At 47.5% G+C, this 18,769-nt stretch overlaps 1 protein-coding gene across 1 annotated transcript in view; it reads right to left on the reverse strand.

The window, feature by feature from the left end:
* Nucleotides 1–18,158, reverse strand: part of MANBAL (mannosidase beta like) — a 36,405-nt gene extending 18,247 nt beyond the window's left edge. The window contains exon 1 of the mRNA XM_049779437.1: nucleotides 18,135–18,158. The gene's annotated coding sequence lies outside the window, so the exon portion shown is untranslated. The remainder of the gene's footprint in view (nucleotides 1–18,134) is intronic.
* Nucleotides 18,159–18,769: the final 611 nt, after the last annotated feature.

Consider the following 18,769-nt stretch of genomic DNA (forward strand, 5'->3'; position numbering starts at 1 on the left):
TCACACATTATCACAAACTCAGGCACACACATACTAACATTCTCTCTTACACACACTCTCACGAATAATACAAGAATGTTGAAAGTTTGGGGATGTGAGTGGAGGTTATGTGGCAGTCACAGAACTGTCCTTTCAACTTTATAAGTCTTTTTTTTTTTGTTTTGTTTTGTTTTTTGTTTTTTGGGTCACACCCAGCATTGCTCAGGTTACTCCTGGCTGTCTGCTCAGAAATAGCTCCTGGCAGGCACAGGGGACCATATGGGACACCGGGATTCGAACCAACTACCTTAGGTCCTGGGTTGGCTGCTTACAAGGCAAACGCTGCTGTGCTATCTCTCCGGGCCCTCAACTTTATAAGTCTTAAAGGTCTCTAAATACGAGGTGAGGAAAAATAAACAGCAAATGCAAACATTTCAACAACAACAAAAAAACACACTTATTGATGATTTCAGATACTGTTTGTCCACTTTCAGCCAAGAATCTAATCCACAGGTATTTTCCAAACATTTAGCAGTTTCCTATGTAGGCAAATGCAACAAATCCTGCTTTTGGGGCCTCATGTTTTTTACACACATGGTTGGATATAAGATGACACATATGACAATTACCGTATTTTCCGGCATATAAAACGATTGGGCGTATAAGACAACCCCCTAATTTTGCAGTTAAAACATAGGTTTAGGCCTATATTCACTGTATCAGACAGAATGTTCCTGTGCTGCAACTGTGTGTACCACAGTGAGCCAATCACAACAAGCAAAGGTTCTAATGTTATACTGTAATAGACTTCCTCTCTGACTCTGGCCAATCTGAGCAGGCTTTTTACAGTGTAGATTCGGGTCCAGAACATTATCTAATTTGCATGCATAAAAAGCCTGCTTGGATTGGCTGAGTTAGAGAAGCGGTCGAGCAGCCTTGCCCTTATTGGTCCCTTATCATAGGCACCTTTTCTGGCAATTCCCTGGTGGCATCAATTAATCTTCCCCACTACATGAACCAAACAACACCCCATCCTCGGACCCTAGCACTGAACCACCAACAAGGTTAGCTGGGTTTTGCCAGAAGTGGCCCCCAGATCTCCTGAGTACTGTTTAGGAGCCTCCAAGAAAGAGACTTGGAAACTTTGCGGCCTGATTTTTTGTTTTGTTTTGTTTAGCGGCATATTGAAACATTTTTTGAGATATATGCAGCGTATAACCCCCCGATTTTCGGTTGACTTTTTTTTGTTTCAAAAGTCATCTTATACACTGGAAAATACGGTAGTTTATTTGTTTTGTTTCGATTTGGGGGCCATACCCAGTTGTGCTCAGGGCTTGCTCCTGACAAGAGCTCAGGGGATCACATGAGATGCTAGGGATTAAACCCTGTTTCAATTTCCAGCACTACATAGCTCCTTGTGTGATACCAGGTGTAATCCTCGAGCACACTTGTAGGGTGGCCCTGGCACCCCCAGCACTGAAGGGCTGAGCAGCCCACATCCTCAGTCTTTGCACTGATAGACAAAAATTGCTGGTGGGGACCCTTAATCTCCTGAGCACTTCTTGGAAGCATCACCCTAAAAGAGCAAGTCCTTTTTTGTTTGGGGGCCACATCCAGCAGTGCTCTAGGGTTACTCCTGGTTCTGTGCTCAGAAATTGCTCCTGGCAGGCAGGCTGAGGGGACCATATGGGAAACCAGGAACTGAAGCTGGGTCCATCCTAGGTTGGCCACTGTGTCCCCAAGTGAGTCTCATTTTTTTGTTTGTTTATTTTTTGGGTCACACCCGGCAGTACTCAGGGATTACTTACTCCTGGCTCTGCACACAGAAATCGCTCCTGGCAGGCTCAGGGGACCATATTGGATGCCGGGATTCAAACCTCCACGCTATCTCTCAGGCCCCCTGAGTCCCAATTTTTGTTTTGTTTTGTTTTTGGTTTTTGGGTCACACCCGGCAGCGCTCAGTGGTTACTCCTGGCTCTACACTCAGAAACTGCCCCTGGCAGGCACGGGGGATCATATGGGATGCCGGGATTCGAACCACCGTCCTTCTGCATGAAAGGCAAATGCCTTACTTCCATGCTCTTTCCAACCCCAGCTGTGAGTCCCATTTTTTTTTTTTTTTTTGGTTTTTGGGCCACACACAGCGGTGCTCAGGGGTTACTCCTGGCTGTCTGCTCAGAAATAGCTCCTGGCAGGCACCGGGGACCATAAGGGACACTGGGATTCGAACCAACCACCTTTGGTCCTGGATCGGCTGCTTGCAAGGCAAACGCCGCTGTGCTATCTCTCCGGGCCCGTGAGTCCCATTTTTAAAGCAACTAAAAGGCATCATCTCATTTTATGTGGCAACGGAAGGGCCTCTCTGAAGAGCAGAAGGCACTGAAGTAACCAGGAAGGGAAGCATGAGGACACACTGCTTGAGGAGCAGAGGGAGGCACAGGTGAAGCAAGTGCAGTGGACAAAAAGTCAGGGAAATGGTTGGAGATGGGGGTGGGGGGTCCAGAAGGGAGAGAGGAAGGAGGGAAGAGCAGCAAGGAGTGGAGGACCTCAGAGGACCCTGACACTGATTTTGGGGTTTCGTTTTTTTTTTTTTTTGGTTTTTGGGACACACCCGTTTGATGCTCAGGGGTTACTCCTGGCTATGTGCTCAGAAATCGCCCCTGGCTTGGGGGGACCATATGGGACGCCGGGGGATCGAACCGCGGTCCTTCCTTGGCTAGCGCTTGCAAGGCAGACACCTTACCTCCAGCACCACCTACCCGGCCCCGGGGTTTCGTTTTTCTTTTTGGGTCACACCTGGCAGAGCTCAGGGGGTTTACTCCAGGCTCTGCACTCAGAAATCGCTCCTGGCAGGCATGAGGGACCATATGGGATGCTGGGATTTGAACCACCATCCATCCTGGATCGGCTGCGTGCAAGGCAAATGGCTCTACCTCCATGCTATCTCTTCGGCCCCCATCACTCAAGTTTTTTGAGCAGAGATGAAACAGGCTCAGATATACATGGAAATGTTTTCTTTTTTATTTGGGGGTATGTGTAAACCACACCTGACAGTGTTCAAAGCCTACTCCTGACTCTGCACTTAGGAATCACTCCTGGCGATACTTGGAAGAGCACCTGAGAGGCAGGAAATGGAACCTGGGTCAGCTTCCTGCAAAGCCCTACTGGCTGTATTATCACATTGGGCCCCAACGCTTAAATGTTTATGTGAAGTGAGACAATGAGTCACCCAGAAGGGAAGAAGGGAGATCTGCCACTAGTAAACCAAACAAGAGGCACTGGGGATACAGGCCACAGGAGACCAAAGGGTCTCTGTCTACTTCTCAGGCCTCTCTTTGCACAGGCCCCCACTCCCATCTTCCTGCTCTGGTTGGAAGAACTGTTCAAGAGCACTGGGGTTCTGAAACCCTAGGCCTCAACCCAAACCGCTCTCACTGCCAAGAAGCCCATCCCCAGTCTGCCTGTAGGGTGAGGCCCTTGCTCTGCCTCCAAGACTGAGCTCTAGGATGTGGGCCCCTCCCTCACCTACCTGCAGCACCCCTCCTCCCCCCAAAAAAGCACAAATCACCTCTGGAACCAGACCCACCAGACCACAAAGCCCTGGTTGATCTCAGAGATCCACAATAGGCAAGTCTGGCCTAATCTGAGCTTTGTGATAAGGCGGTGCCCTGAAGCACAGGTGGCTGCTGAGTTGAAACAACTAGTCCAGGAGGGCAGGGCAGGCAAAAAGGCCAGTGTTCCAGCCCTAACACTGCATAGTCACTGCCACGATTGGCCTTTTCAAGTGCTACTCTGGGTGTAGCCCCTCGCCACTGCTGATATGGCACAAAAACAAAAATAAGAAAAGAAATATAGGGCCGGAAAGAGAGTACAGTAGCTAGGGCATTTACCTTGCATGTGGGTAACCTGGGTTTGGTCCCAGATATCCTATTCCATATGGTTCCCCTGCCTGCCAGGAGTAACCACTGAGCACTGACTGCTAGGTCAGTGGGCTCAAAACAAACAACAACAGCATTAGCTGGATAAGTAGTACAATAGGTAGAGCACTTCCTTACATAAGGTCAACCCAGGTGCAATCCCTGGAACCCCATAGGGTCACCGAGGCCACCAAGAGAGATCTCTGAGCACAGCACTGTGGAGTATGGCACTCCCCTCTGCCCAGAAAGAAAGAAATGCAGCTGGTCTAAATGTAGATGGCTGTTAGCTACATGAAAAGAGTATGAACGTAGCAATTAAAATGATCTCATAGTGGGTTGGGAGAGAGTACTGAGGTTGGGGGCATGCCTAGCATGTGGCCAACCCAGGTTCAACTTCTGGTGTCACATGGTCCTCCCAAGGACGGCTGATACAACCCTGGAAGCCTCTACACACAAGTAATCCCTGGCACCACAGGGCCCAAGCAACAACACATCATCAGGTACTTACTGAACTGGGAGCCCAGTTGGCTTAGGATCACAGCTGGGGCTCCCAATCTCCTGACGACTGCCTCGGAGCACCCAAAATTCTCAGTAATTCTTTTATTATTATCTTTATTTAAACACCGTGTTTACAAACATGACTGTAGTTGGGTTTTAGTCACAAAAAGAACATCTCCTTTTGGGGCCGGAGAGATAGCATGGAGGTAAGGTGTTTGCCTCTCATGCAAAAGGTTATCGGTTCGAATCCCGGCGTCCCATATGGTCCCCCGTGCTCGCCAGGAGTGACTTCTGAGCATGGAGCCAGGAGTAACTCCTGAGCACTGCCGGGTGAGACCCAAAAACCAAAAAAAAAAAAAACAAAGAACATCTCCTTTCACCAGTTCAACATTCCCATCACCAATGCACCCCAGATCCCTCATTAATGTTTTTTTTGTTGTTTTTTGTTTGTTTGTTTTGGGGCCACACCCGGCGGTGCTCAGCGGTTACTCCTGGCTGTCTGCTCAGAAATAGCTCCTGGCAGGCACGGGGGACCATATGGGACACCGGGATTCGAACCAACCACCTTTGGTCCTGGATTGGCTGCTTGCAAGGCAAACACCGCTGTGCTATCTCTCCGGGCCCCATTAATGTTTTGTTTTTTTTTTAACACTGATTACTTTAAAACAATACATTGAATTAAATTATATGACTCATTTAACCTGATAGTGAAAAAGAATTATGCTGTTTACTTTCTAATTTTCATCATAGACGGAAAAACAGCCCAGCATTCACAAGAAGGGAGCTTTCCTTTACACCACAGATAAAAATTTGCTCAAAGAGCTAACCTGGGCCCAGTGAACGACTGAGTGCGGCTGCAAGCACTGACCAGAGGATAAGGCCATAGGTTTCTGCCAGGGTAGTTGTAGAGTCCTCTGAGGTAAACACCAGCTATTCCACACCTCCCAGGATCTGGGACCTGGCAAGAGCCCAGGCGCCTCTGGGCCTGAGTGTGGTGAATCAGGTGGGATGGTGAGCCTAGGAATGCCATTTTTAGGCAAGTACAAGGTATGATGCCAGACACTGGCGGATTATTTGGGGTGGCTCATAAACTGGCTCTGAAGTGAATTCCAGGGTGGCTGCCAGAACAGCTTCACCCAAGGAAACGAACAGCCCTTCCCCCACCTCCAGACACCAGCCCTGAACACTGAGGCCTAGGAAAGCTTTCAGTTCTTCCTCACGGCACCTCATAAACAGACATTTTTAAAATGCCCTTGGCCTCAAGTTTTATGCTTCAGACAGTGAGAAGCCTGCTGGGTTTGCTGATACTTAGATTTGTTACTGTTACTAACAGCAACATTGTTGTAAATATTTGGAGTACAATAAAAGGACCGGGCCAAAAGTCAGAAACGGGGTGGGAGGTGTGGCACAGACTGTGCTCTATCAGCAACGAGTTACACATCACACATGGGGCCTCTGGGAGATCTGATGTTCTCAGGAACCAAACAATACTATCTATTCAAAGATACCTTGCACTTTGTGCTCTCTCTCTCTCTCTCTCTCTCTCTCTCTCTCTCTCTCTCTCTCTCTCTCTCCTCTCTCTCTCTCACTCTCTCCCTCTCTCCCTCCCTAATTCCCGCTTTTTTTAAAAAAAGGCAATAAGGCAATACATTACAAGGCCATCAAAGTGATTATACCCCTTGAGTGAATAACTGACTTCCTAGAATTTACAGCAAGGAAATAATTCAAAAGAAAAAGGCTCAGGTAACAAAAGAAAGTTCTTGACAGCCTAGTCATAATTCTGAAAAACAGGAAGTAACTCATACGTCCAGCAATTAAGAAACCCTTAACTCCTTCACTGTCGACATTGTGGAGTCCCCCTTCCCTAAAATGCCAAATACGAACATGACGGTGTGGGTCAGCTGCATGGCTTTGCACGGCAAGATAACCGAAAAAAATAAAACTAGTACATAAGCGTGGCAATCAAGCATAGTTTATGACTATATTGGTGGCAGGTCAAAAGAGGTCACCTTATCCCTAGGTGTCCCTTGTCCTCTGTGCTCAAAGGGCAGGAGCACATGTCCAACAAGGGCAAGATATCAGATTCTATTCTGGACACTGCCAGCTCTGGTCCAGTGGCACCCAGTACCTCGCTGGGCCTAAGCACAGAACCACCGATCCCAGGCAGGAGGTTGAGTATTGCCAGGGAAGAACCCCCAGTCAGTTGAGCACCTCTTAGGAGGCCTGAGGAAATCCAAACCAGGGGCAGGGATGCAGCAGCAGAGCATTTGTCTTGCTCTTGGTTCAATTCAATAAGGCACTTGGCTCAATTCTGATACCAACAATAAAGAGACTACTGGAAAATAAACAGTTGCAATTAAAGGGCCTACAGGCCAAAATAGTTTTTTTTTTTTTTTTGAAAATTATCCAATAAACTAAAACACACAGACACACACAACACAGGCACACACACAATGAACTAAGACACACACACACCACGGGCGGGCAGCTGGCAGACCTCCGTATGTGCCAGCGGCCTTTTGGCCTGGCCTAGGGTGGGGGGCCCGGACCTGGGTCACCCGAACCCCCTCTCCCCCTTTCCTCCGGATCTCCAGGTGGGTTTCTGGGAGGAGCTGATGGGGCACCCTGGGTTTTCCCCACTCCCAGGCCGGGTCTGGGGACCGGCCTAGGTTGGGCTTAAATCCCTGTCCTTCGGGCTTGGGAGGGTCTCTCTCCCTTCCTGGAGCTGGATTTTTAGCAGCACGGGCAGGCAGCTGGCAGACCTCCGTATGTGCCAGCGGCCTTTTGGCCTGGCCTAGGGTGGGGGGCCCGGACCTGGGTCACCCGAACCCCCTCTCCCCCTTTCCTCCGGATCTCCAGGTGGGTTTCTGGGAGGAGCTCATGGGGCACCCTGGGTTTTCCCCACTCCCAGGCCGGGTCTAGAGGGTGGATCAGGGGGTGTAGTTTGATCTGGGGTGAGGCAAATAATTTCTCAGCTATACTCAGTCTATCACTGCCATTTTCATACCAGTCCACATTTTGAAACCGCGCGGGGGCGCTCCTCCCAACCATCAGTACCCCAGATTTACCCTTCTTAACTTCAGTAACACACAGCTTCAATCTCTGACTAAAGACATACAGTAGATCTTACAAATCCCAGAACTATTTAGAAGGACACAAATCGAACACATATTGAACACATATATTTTTTGAATATTTTATGGTTATTTTCTTTAACTGCTGTAACTCTCTATATATTCTTCTACCATGATGTTTCTATCCACTTTTCATCCTGTCTTTTCTTTGTAAGCTGTTCAGTAAGGATTGTGGTGGAACTATTCCTCAGTTTGATGCCTATGATTGAACTATGTCATGGAAATTGCTGGTCTTGTTCCTATTGCGTCCAGATGCACCAATAACGCTTCGTGGCATTGATCCTTGTTTGCATAGACACATTAAAATGGGAAAACACTATACATACAGATTAGTTATTATCTAATAAATCTCATTACAATGTACCTTACACCCTGAATATTGATATAATGACCTGGCATAGGCCTCAGTTGAATGGGCATTCTCCATTCACGCTGGAACCAGGCAAGCTATCTACGAAACATCCAAGGTCTTTTATAGCAACAGTTGGAAGCAGTCCTCTACCAGGAAAGACACTACCAAGGGTGTGACATCGACCTCCTAATAAGACACTTCCGTTTACACTGAGAAGACGTGACAACAACAATGACCTGCGAGAAGACATGACAACAACGATGACCTGCTCTACAGGACATGGTTCTCTCTATTGCCCCTTAAGTGTGAGGTGAAACGAGAGGATGCTCTGCACCATCCTGACTGCAATATGGGATATGCAGACTCCAGGATCTTTAATACAGAAGAATGATACCAACAACAGAGACTATGTGAGGAATGGAGGTGTATTGCCACTACAGACTATGACTTGAATTGGACAAACTAGTTTGCCTGGAGCCTAGAGCCAGTCCTGTGCCAGGAAACTTCAGGGGTAGGGTCTCCATGTATTTAGACCATAATTTGTCTTTCCATGTCCCTTATGTTTTGGTGGGCCTATGCAAACAAATGCCACTTTAATATCGTTTTTTACTATGTTCTCTTGACTCCAATCCTTAAGAAAAACAACCCATTAAAACTTTTGAGGTTAACTTAAACTAGTAAGCATGTGCATGGAACTAGATAAATGTACTTTGCCCTCAATGTTTAAAGAGTTACATAAGTCTAATATCTTTAGATTATATGGTGTGCTGCTAAGAAACAATATGTACTACAACTGGGGATTTGAGGGACAAAGTAATTGTATTGTACATGGGTTCAGTTTTGTTTTTCTTAATGTTCTTTGACTGAAAGTTCAAGGCTGGGATATCATCGATGGAACTACTGAGAATCCTGTTTATGGGTGATTGGGCTTCCACTGTAACTTTACCCTGTCCTCTTTCTTTGCATCTTTGTTGTCATAATTAAAATAATAAAAAAAATAATTAATAAAAAAAAAAAAAAAAAAAAAAAAGAAAATTATCCAATAAACTAAAACACACAGACACACACAACACAGGCACACACACAATGAACTAAGACACACACACACCCATTGGACAGAAGACATAATTATCCAATGAACTAAAATACACAGACACACACACAATGAACTAAGACACACACACACACACACACACACACACACACACACATTGGACAGAGACACAGTAGAGCAGGCAGGAGCCTGCCTTGCATCTGGCTGACCTAGGTTTGATCCCAACATGCCATTTGGTTCCTCAATCACCATGAAGAGTAAGCCCTGAGGACTGCAGAGCATAGCCCCAAAACCAAAATAAAGAAACAGACCAATGTCCCGTTTTCCATGTTTGTGCATAGGAATGGACATATTCTACATCTCAGCTCTCAAATAGGGCAGGCACCAATCATGTGCCTACTAAGAACATTCCATTTCCTTAAATTATTTCCCATAGAAGACTCTCACACAGACAATGTCATGTAAGGGGATGGTGACTGCAAACACAGAAGCAGTGAGTGTGCCAAGTGAACTGAGTACAGTGCCCAGCAAGATGAAACTCAGCTACTTCTCTGCACCTCTACTCTGCCTGCCAGTATTTCTGGGTCCTCCTTTCCTAGTTACAGAAGTTATACAAGTTCTCTTCACCTATGAGCTCTTAACTAGGAGACCTGTTATCCCTTGGGCTTCCTGAGACACGCTCTGCTCCCCTCCCTGCCTTCACCGTCATGCAAAAGCAGGACATAATAATCTGCCAGATGTGCACTGCACACTACAGTTAGCATGTCAGCTACTTCACAGCCATTGTGGGATATGAAGTAATACCAAAGAACTGAGGTTAAAAGGGATGCAAAGCCAACCAAGGGATTACTTGGCTGAGAGTTAGGATACACGTGACTTCTCCAGAGCCCATTATTAGATCCATGATTTTAAACAGCAGGCTGTGGCCCATCAGTGAGCTAAGAAATCCACTTAGGGTTTGTACTTTATCACTTTTGTTTTGCATGCAAGATGCCTAGGGATCACATGATCCTCCAGCAATAGCCTCTGGCACTGCTAAGTGTGGCCCCAAAACCAAACAAAAAGCAAAAGGCTTTTTTTTTTTGGGGGGGGGCCACACCCGGCAGTGCTTAGGGTTTACTCCTGGCTATCTGGTCATAAATAGCTCCTGGCAGGCACGGGGAACCATATGGGACGCCGGGATTCAAACCAACCATCTTAGGTCCTGGATCGGCTGCTTGTAAGGCAAACACGGCTGTGCTATCTCTCCGGCCCCCAAATGCTTCTTTTTTTTTTTAAGAAATACTACACTGAGGGCCCGGAGAGATAGCACAGTGGGTTTGCCTTGCAAGCAGCCGATCCAGGACCAAAGGTGGTTGGCTCGAATCCCGGTGTCCCATATGGTCCCCCATGCCTGCCAGGAGCTATTTCTGAGCAGACAGCCAGGAGTAACCCCTGAGCACTGCCAGGTGTGGCCCAAAAAAAAAGAAAAAAAAAAAAAAGAAATACTATACTGAAATTTTTTTTTTTGGTTTTGAAGCCACACCCAGAGACACTCAGAGATTCCTCCTGGCTATGCAGTCAGAAATCGCTCCTGGCTTAGGGGGTCATATGGGATGCGGGGATCAAACCAGGTCCATCCTAGGTTAGTGCATGCAAGGCAAATACCCTACTGATTGCGCCACCTCTCTGGCCCCCCCCCTTTTTTTTTGTTTTTGGGCCACACCCATTTGACGCTCAGGGGTTACTACTGGCTATGCGCTCAGAAATTGCCCCTGGCTTGGGGGGACCATATGGGACGCCGGGGGAATCGAACCGTGGTCCGTCCTACGCTAGTGCTGGTAAGGCAGACACCTTACCACTAGCGCCACCTTCCCGGCCCCTTTTTTATTCGTTTTTTGAATCATGCTCAAGAATTACTCCTGGCTCTGTACTCAAGAATCATTCCAGGGGGGCCAGAGAGATAGCACAGTGGTAGGGCATTTGCCATGAACACAGCCGATCCAGGACAGATGGTGGTTCAAATCCCGGTATCCCATATGAGCATAGAGCCAGGAGTAACCCTAGTGCTGCTGGATGTGACCCCCCCAAAAAAACCGAAAAACCAAAAACAGAATCATTCCAAGTGGTGTTCAAGGGATCAGAGTGCCAGGGATCAACTTCAGGTCAGCTACATCAAAGTAAATACCCTACCCTCTCTGGACCCCATGAAATACTACCCTGGATTCTAACTGCTATTTGGATTTTGACTTAGGGGTTGCTTTTGGCAGTGTTCAGGGGATCAAGTGTGCCTAGGATTGAACCTGGAACTTCTGCAAGCAAAGCTTGCACTCAGCCTATCACACTATCATCTCTCTACCTCCTAATTATTAGCATTTTTGAAGGGAGGTCCTCCAGAGCAGTGTGGGGCCATTAAGACAACACCCAGTGGAACTTGGGAGGTCTTGTGGTATCAGGGAACAAACCCAGGTCCTATGAGATAGCTATTTCCTGGCCCTGGACTCAAATATTTCATAGTGGCTCCATGGCAAGTTTCTAGACAGCAGACACACTGGCTGTCTTTAGACCATTCCAGGAGCTGAGTCAAAGATTTGGTAAGAGAAGCAGTGTGTCTCTGTTCTCCTCTTTAAAACAGGAGCAGATCCTTCAACCAAGTGCTTCCTCCAACAAGGAGATGGTGCAGAAGGGGTAGTAAGAGGTTGGATGGGCTCCCCAAGTGAGTCAGGCGAGAACTGAATCCCACATCAAAGGAGGAAGAAGATGATATCTACAAGGTAGTCAAGCAACAGTCTCTTGGAGAAAGGGAAATTTCAGCCAAAGCAAAATGCAAGTCCAAGAACAGTCAACAATAGTCATCCTGGAGCTCTCCAGGATGAGGAACAGGGAGGGATGAGGGCCTGGGGCAGGATCAAAACCAGCAGCACCAACATAAAATTCTTCTAAGAACTTCTCTTCTCTGAGCAAAAGAGTGACTGATCTGACTCAGGAAAGCAACAGTATAGTGGGTAAGGCATTTGCCTTGCACATGACTGACTGGGTTCAATCCTCAGCAGCCCCTATGATTCCCTGAACTCTGCCAAGAGTGATCCCTGAGCAGAACCGAAGCCCCGAGTAGCCCAAAAACATCAGGAGTAGCCCAAAAGCAACAACATTTTAATAATAATAATAATAATAATGATTTAAAATAAAGACATCTGGGGCCAGTGAGGTGGTGCTAGAGGTAAGGTGTCTGCCTTGCAAGCGCTAGCCAAGGAAGGACCATGGTTCAATCCCCTGGCATCCCATATGGTCCCCCCAAGCCAGGGGCGATTTCTGAGCGCTTAGCCAGGAGTAACCCCTGAGCATCAAACAAGCGTGCCCCCCAAAAAATAAATAAATAAATAAAATAAAATAAAGATATCTTTCCTGCTGTATGGGCAGGCATATGGGGGAACAAGAGTAGAACCAGGGAGATGACTTAGGATAGTCAGAAAGGCATGTCAGCACCAAGCAGCAGGAAACAGTGGAGGTTACATCAGGTTATAGATATGTTCTGAAGAGTCAACAGCATAGCTGAGGTGAAAGCAGAAAAAAGAGAAATTAAAAATAATCCCAAGGGCTCGGAGAGATAGCACAGCGGCATTTGCCTTGCAAGCAGCCAATCCAGGACCTAAGGTGGTTGGTTCGAATCCCGGTGTCCCATAGGGTCCCCCGTGCCTGCCAGGAGCTATTTCTGAGCAGACAGCCAAGAGTAACCCCTGAGCACCGCTGGATGTGGCCCAAAAACTAAAAAAAATAAAAAATAAAAGAAATGTGTGAGGTCGTGGGTTCCAAACAAGGCCACACAGCCCTTGAGCACCCTTGGTGTGGTCACCCCATCCACTCCCCCAGCACCACAGAAGTTCCGCAATCAAATACAAGGCAGTTTCTAAAAATAATAATTCCGGGAGAAGGCAAAGCTATAGAAGGCAAAGCTCCGTGTAGGAGTTTAATGATGAATACAAGGTAGTGAGCACTGTCAAAGTCTCTCAAAGTTTACGGCACAGAGAATAAACTGCAATGCAAGTCAATGTTTCAGAAACCATCGAGGTCGGGGAATCCCAGGATGAAAGGGAAAACGTGCCATTCTGAGCCCAGGTATATTACAAATGTAGGAAGTAACTTGACTGAAGGGTAGGAGAATCACATGCTGCCTTTACTCTAGAAATGAGTGGAATTCTAAGACTAAACAAACTATTCCAAGAAATAAAAGGAACTATATGTGATGTGCTTTGTGCTCTACTTGGTCAACTTGTGACCTAGAGGAGCTATCGGTTAACAGACCTGAAGCTACTGCAGATATAGGAATGGAACAGTTGAGATGCATGATGGGAGCTAGGTTTGTCAGAGTTGCAATGGGAAGCTACAGAGAGACCAGACACAGCATGACCTACGTGGAATGAAAAGAAGTTGCAGACCCCAGTGAACCCAGATTTTGGGCCACACATGGTGATGTTCAGGCGTTACTCCTGGCTATGCACTCAGAGATCGCTCCTGCTTGGAGAACCATATGGGACATCTGGGGATCGAACCGAGGTCTGTCCTGAGTCAGCCGCACGGCTGTGCTATCGCTCTGGCCCCTGAACTCCTGTTTTACTTGCACACACATATCTCTTGTTGAAAGGTCTAGAAGCCTTTCAAGACCATCCCAGTAGCAATAAATGCACACAGAACCCGGCCTTGGTATCTAATGCCATTCTCTTCTAAAGGGAATTAGAGCTTTGGAGAAATGGTTCATTCTAGAACTATTCTAGAACATATATTTATCTAGAGTTCAAAGTCTTTTTTCCCCTGGTTTTTGTACTACACCCACCCTGGCTCTATACTTAGGAATCACTCCTGGCAGTATTCAGGCTACCACATAGGGTGCCAGGGATCAAACTCAGGTTAGGCACATGCGAGGCAAGCACCCTATCTAATATTTTATTGTTCCAATCCCTGGAGTTCAGAGTTTTTTCCAAAAACCAAAAGAAAACATGAATATACATTGGATATGTCAAGGGGGCATTCAGGAACAACTGAAATAGCTTCTAGGCCAACGTTTAAACAACATCCACAGAGGGGACCAGAGTGGTGGTGCAAGCAGTAGGGCATCTGCCTTGCCCGCACTAGCCTAGAACGGACTGCGGTTTGATCCCCAGCATCCCATAGGATCCCTCAAGCCAGGAGTAATTTCTGAGCGCATAGCCAGGAGTAACCCCTGAGCATCACCGGGTATGACTCGCAAAAAAAAAAAAAAAAAAAAACTTGAACAGAGAGACTAAACAGTACTACATTATAATGCTAAAGATGAAAACTGGCCAATGGGTGAGAGTACATGCTTGCATGTGGTGGCCCAGGCACCCTGTAACAGCATGGTCACTTGAAACCTCCCTAACACAGGGAGTAGCCCTCCCACACCACTGTGTACAGTCCTCACTCCAAAACAAATATCCACGAGTCCATAGTAGTTTAAGTGACTGAATTGAAAAATTAATGAAATAGGGGCCGGGAAGGTGGCGCTAGAGGTAAGGTGTCTGCCTTACAAGCGCTAGCCAAGGAACGGACCGCGGTTCGATCCCCCGGCGTCCCATATGGTCCCCCCAAGCCAGGGGCGATTTCTGAGCACATTGCCAGGAGTAACCCCTGAGCATCAAACGGGTGTGGCCCAAAAACCAAAAAAAAAAAAAAAAAAAAAAAATTAATGAAATAAAAAGAAAAATTAATGAGTTTTTCACATGATCTATGGGTAATATTTTTTTTTAATTTGTGCAGGTGTCTCTAAGTGAAAACCACAATCTCATATTCATTAAATGTGGGTTTCTCCATGACTTCTTTTTGCTAGGGTATATGACTTTTCCTTGCAAGAAAAAGGCAGGAAAAAGAGTCACTTGGGGCTGGATAGCTCAAGTAAGGCTTTTGTCTTGCACAATCATCCTAGGTTTGACCCCCTCCCCCCACACCCGATATGGTCCTCCTGAGCCTGCCAGGAGTGAATCCTGAAAGCAGGGCCAGAAGTGATGCCTGAGCACTGTCAGATGAAGCCCAATCTCCCTCCCCCCCAAAATGAAGGGAATCACTTTAGGGTAGGAAACGCTGACTACCATGCTGGGATAGGTGGGCACCAAGAGAAGCAGAGGCTCCCAGAAACCATAATCCCAGCATCATCTGAGAAAAACAAATCCCAACTGAGACGCATTTTTACAAAATATATGACCACTATTCCTCAAAACTGTCAAGTTTCCCTAAAACAAAGTCTAAAAGACCATAAAAGTCAGGAGGGGCTGGAGCCATAACATAGTGGTGAGGGTGCTTGCCTTGCACCTTGCATGAGGCTGACCCAAGTTCAAATCCTGGCATCCCATATGGTCCCCCAGCCCAAGTCCATCAGGAGTGATTCTGGAGCATAACTGGGTGTGGCCCCAAAACTGAAGAATAAAAGTCCATAAGGGGTGCCGGAGAGATAGCATGGAGGTAGGGTGTTTGCCTTGCATGCAGAAGGATGGTGGTTCGAATCCCAGCGTCCTATATGGTCCCCTGAGCCTGCAATTTCTGAGCACAGAGCCAGGAGGAACCCCTGAGCACTGTTAGGTGTGACCAAAAAACCAAAAAACCAAAAAAAAAAAAAAAAGAAAGTCCATAAGAAGTGGAATGAGACATGAGCACTAAATATTATGTGCTGTGCCTGAGGCAAAGGAACTGGGACCAGAAATAGGCTGGGGTGGAGGGAAGGGATGAGTAAATCAGTAAAGTATGGGCTATTTCATTAATCATACATAATCAGAGACAAGAGAGAGTACAGCATTAGGGTGTGGGTACTCAACTAGCACGTATCCCAAAGTTTGATTTCCTGCATCAAACAGTCCCAAAATACAGCAGATTACTGAGCTGGAGGCCCCAGCACTATTGGGCAATCACAGTACCCTGGCAACCTCCTCACCCTATAAGTAGGCTGCTTCCTCAGGCCACTGCACTGATTGTGGTAGGCAGAGAATATCAGGGTAGAGCTTCTAGGGCCTAGGCTGTCTGAGCACTACTTGAGGGGCCTTCCAAAAACTAGTAATAATTTATCAGTACTGGTTGTGTACTTGTGATAGATACACTGTACTAAGATGTAAATAAGGGCTAGAGCAATAATATAATGCATAAGCTATTTGTCTTTCACGTGGCAGATCTGAGTTCCATTGCTAACACCCCATATGGTCCCCAGAGCCCACCAGAAGTGATTCTTGAGGGCAGAGCCAAGTGTTAACTTCTGAAAACCGCTAGGTAGGGGCCCCAAAAGATATTAATAATAAGCGAAAATTATTTGGCTATATGAATTCACTTATCTTCCCGATAATTTTGTAAATCTAAAATAATCTTATCAAAGTTACATACAGAAATCAAATCCGGCAGCACTCGGGTCCTGGCTCTATGCCCAGAAATCGTTCCTGGCAGTCTCGGGGGACCATGTGGGATGCCAGGATACGAACCTCTGTCCTTCTGCATGCAAGGCAAATGCCCTACCTCCATGCTATCTCTCCGGCCCCAAATCAAATCTTATTTTTTTTCTTGTGGGTGTGGTGGTGGTGGTGGTAGTAGTGGTGGTGGTGGGATGGTGGTGCTGGTAAATCTTTTCTAAGACTTAATAAAACCCAGAGTATAGTATGTTGGCTTCTAATGAAACAATTTGACAATAATGCAAATCACCATATCTAAAAGAAAAAAGGAATAGAGAAGAAAAATGTCTGCCTTAGAGTCAGGCAGAGGGGAGGTCAGGAGCAGATGGGAGGGAAAACTGGGGACATTGGTGGCAGAAAATGTCAAGGAGTTGGATACTGTAGGCCGAAACACAATAATGAACAACTTTGTAACTGTGTATCTCACAATGATTCACTTAAATAATTTATTTTTTTTAATGCAGTACCCTAAAAATGTTTGAGAAATCAACTGAGACAGACCTGGGAATGAAAAAGAAGCGTCAAGAGTTAATCTGGGTCTTACATTCAAGAATTATTATACCCAAGGCTGGAGAAAGCACAGTGGGCAAGTCCTTTGGTTTGCACACGACCTGTCTAGTATAATTGATCCCAGGCACCCCCATATGGGGTGAAGTAAGTAGCTGAAGTAAGGAGCGCAGCATCGTCTAAAAGCCACAATAATTACAACACTGAAAACAAAACAAAACAGAAAAATGGGGGCCAGAGAGATAGCATGGAGGCAGGATGTTCGCCTTGCATGCAGAAGGATGGTGGTTTGAATCCCGGCATCCCATAAGGTCCCCGAGCCTATCGCGTAGAGCCAGGAATAACTAACCCCTGAGCGCTGCTGGGAGTGACCCCCCAAATATTATAACACTGTAATAAAACATTAAATTCGGGGCCAAAGAGCTACCACAATGGGTAGTGCGCTTGCCTTGTAAGCGGCAGATTCAACTTAGATCCTCAGCATCCCATATGAATCTCCCCGCTACCCCACCCCAGCACCAGGAGTGATCGCTCAGTGCAGAGCCACGAATAAACTCTGAGAGTATCGCCGGCTGAGGTCCCCAAACCAAAATAAGCAAACAATCCATGAACATAAATCTATATTTGCTGCCATGGCTTTAAAACAGTGTGAGATGAGGGCCGGAGAGAGCACAGCGGCAGGGCGTTTGCCTTGCACGCAGCCAATCCAAGACAGATGGTGGTTCGAAACCCAGCATCCCATAGGGTCCCCGGTGCCTGCCAGGAGCGACTTCTGAGCGCAGAGCCAGGAGGAACCCCTCAGCATCACCGGGTGTGACGGAAAAAAACAAAAACAAAACAAAACGTTGTGAGATGATGTCACTCATTCTCTCCCTTGTGAGAAGGAATGCATTCATCCCTAAAGCATCCATGCATGTTCCTCTTGCACATGGAGCCTCTCTGTGCCCACTGCACGGGTGGCCACCGCGTGCATGCAAGGTGGACAAGGTCCCAAAGCGACGCGGGCACGCTCCGGGCTAGACTCTGGGGACCTGGCTCTGCCAACGCTCCAGGGGCGAGGCTTAGGCCCAGGAGCACCTGCGCAAGCTCGGCCTTGCAGAAGGTGCCGTCTTCTCGGTAGGGCTTCCCAGGCTTCTCGCGTGCCCGCGGCCGAGACGCCGCCGCCCTGACCGGCCCCCGCGCTTGCCCGCCCACTCCGTTCCCTCCGTTCCCGCCGTCTGGGCGCCTCTGCCCCGCCCCCGGGCCGGCGCCCGCCACCCGCGCCGCCGCACTCACCTCCGCGCCGCCGCAATGCACCGCTGACCCGGAAGTGATCCCCTGCGACCCGGATCCCGGAAGTGACGCGCCGGCGCCGCTCGCCGGTCTGGCTCCGCCCACGTGGCTGGGCTTGGGTGGAGGGGCTTTGTCTCTCTTGTTGAACTATTTCTCACTCTCCCTGCCTAGGCCTTCGAGCCTCCCAGCACTTGTGTATGGAGGCCTTAAACTAGTCAGGCCCTGAGATAGGTGTTCATCCTGCAGGGAAGCGCCCACCAGGCACTTCCACCAGGCATAGTTCAGGCCTCAGTCAATCCACAGCCTTTATTTCCACACCTTCTCCTAGCTCTGTGCCTCTTGTGGTTCCTTCGCTAAACCAGGCCCATCTTGCTTCTTCAGGCAGCATAAAAGTCTACCACTCAACTCCTCATAACCAGCTCTTATTCCCATCCCCTATTGTGCACCCCTTGCCTCACACACTCTTTGAATTGGGTCGACCTGTATGACCCATGAGATAGTGTGAAAACTTGTCTCCATGTGAAGGCATAGATGAAACCAACAGAACAAGTCGTTGCTCTTGTTCTTGGCTTGCTCCTAGGAGATATTAATGCCCTACCTAGAGTATACTTGGATGGCAAGGGGAGCCTTGAGCAGAT

This window comes from Suncus etruscus, chromosome 9 (assembly GCF_024139225.1).
Source record: "Suncus etruscus isolate mSunEtr1 chromosome 9, mSunEtr1.pri.cur, whole genome shotgun sequence".
NCBI classification, from domain to species: Eukaryota; Metazoa; Chordata; class Mammalia; order Eulipotyphla; family Soricidae; genus Suncus; species Suncus etruscus.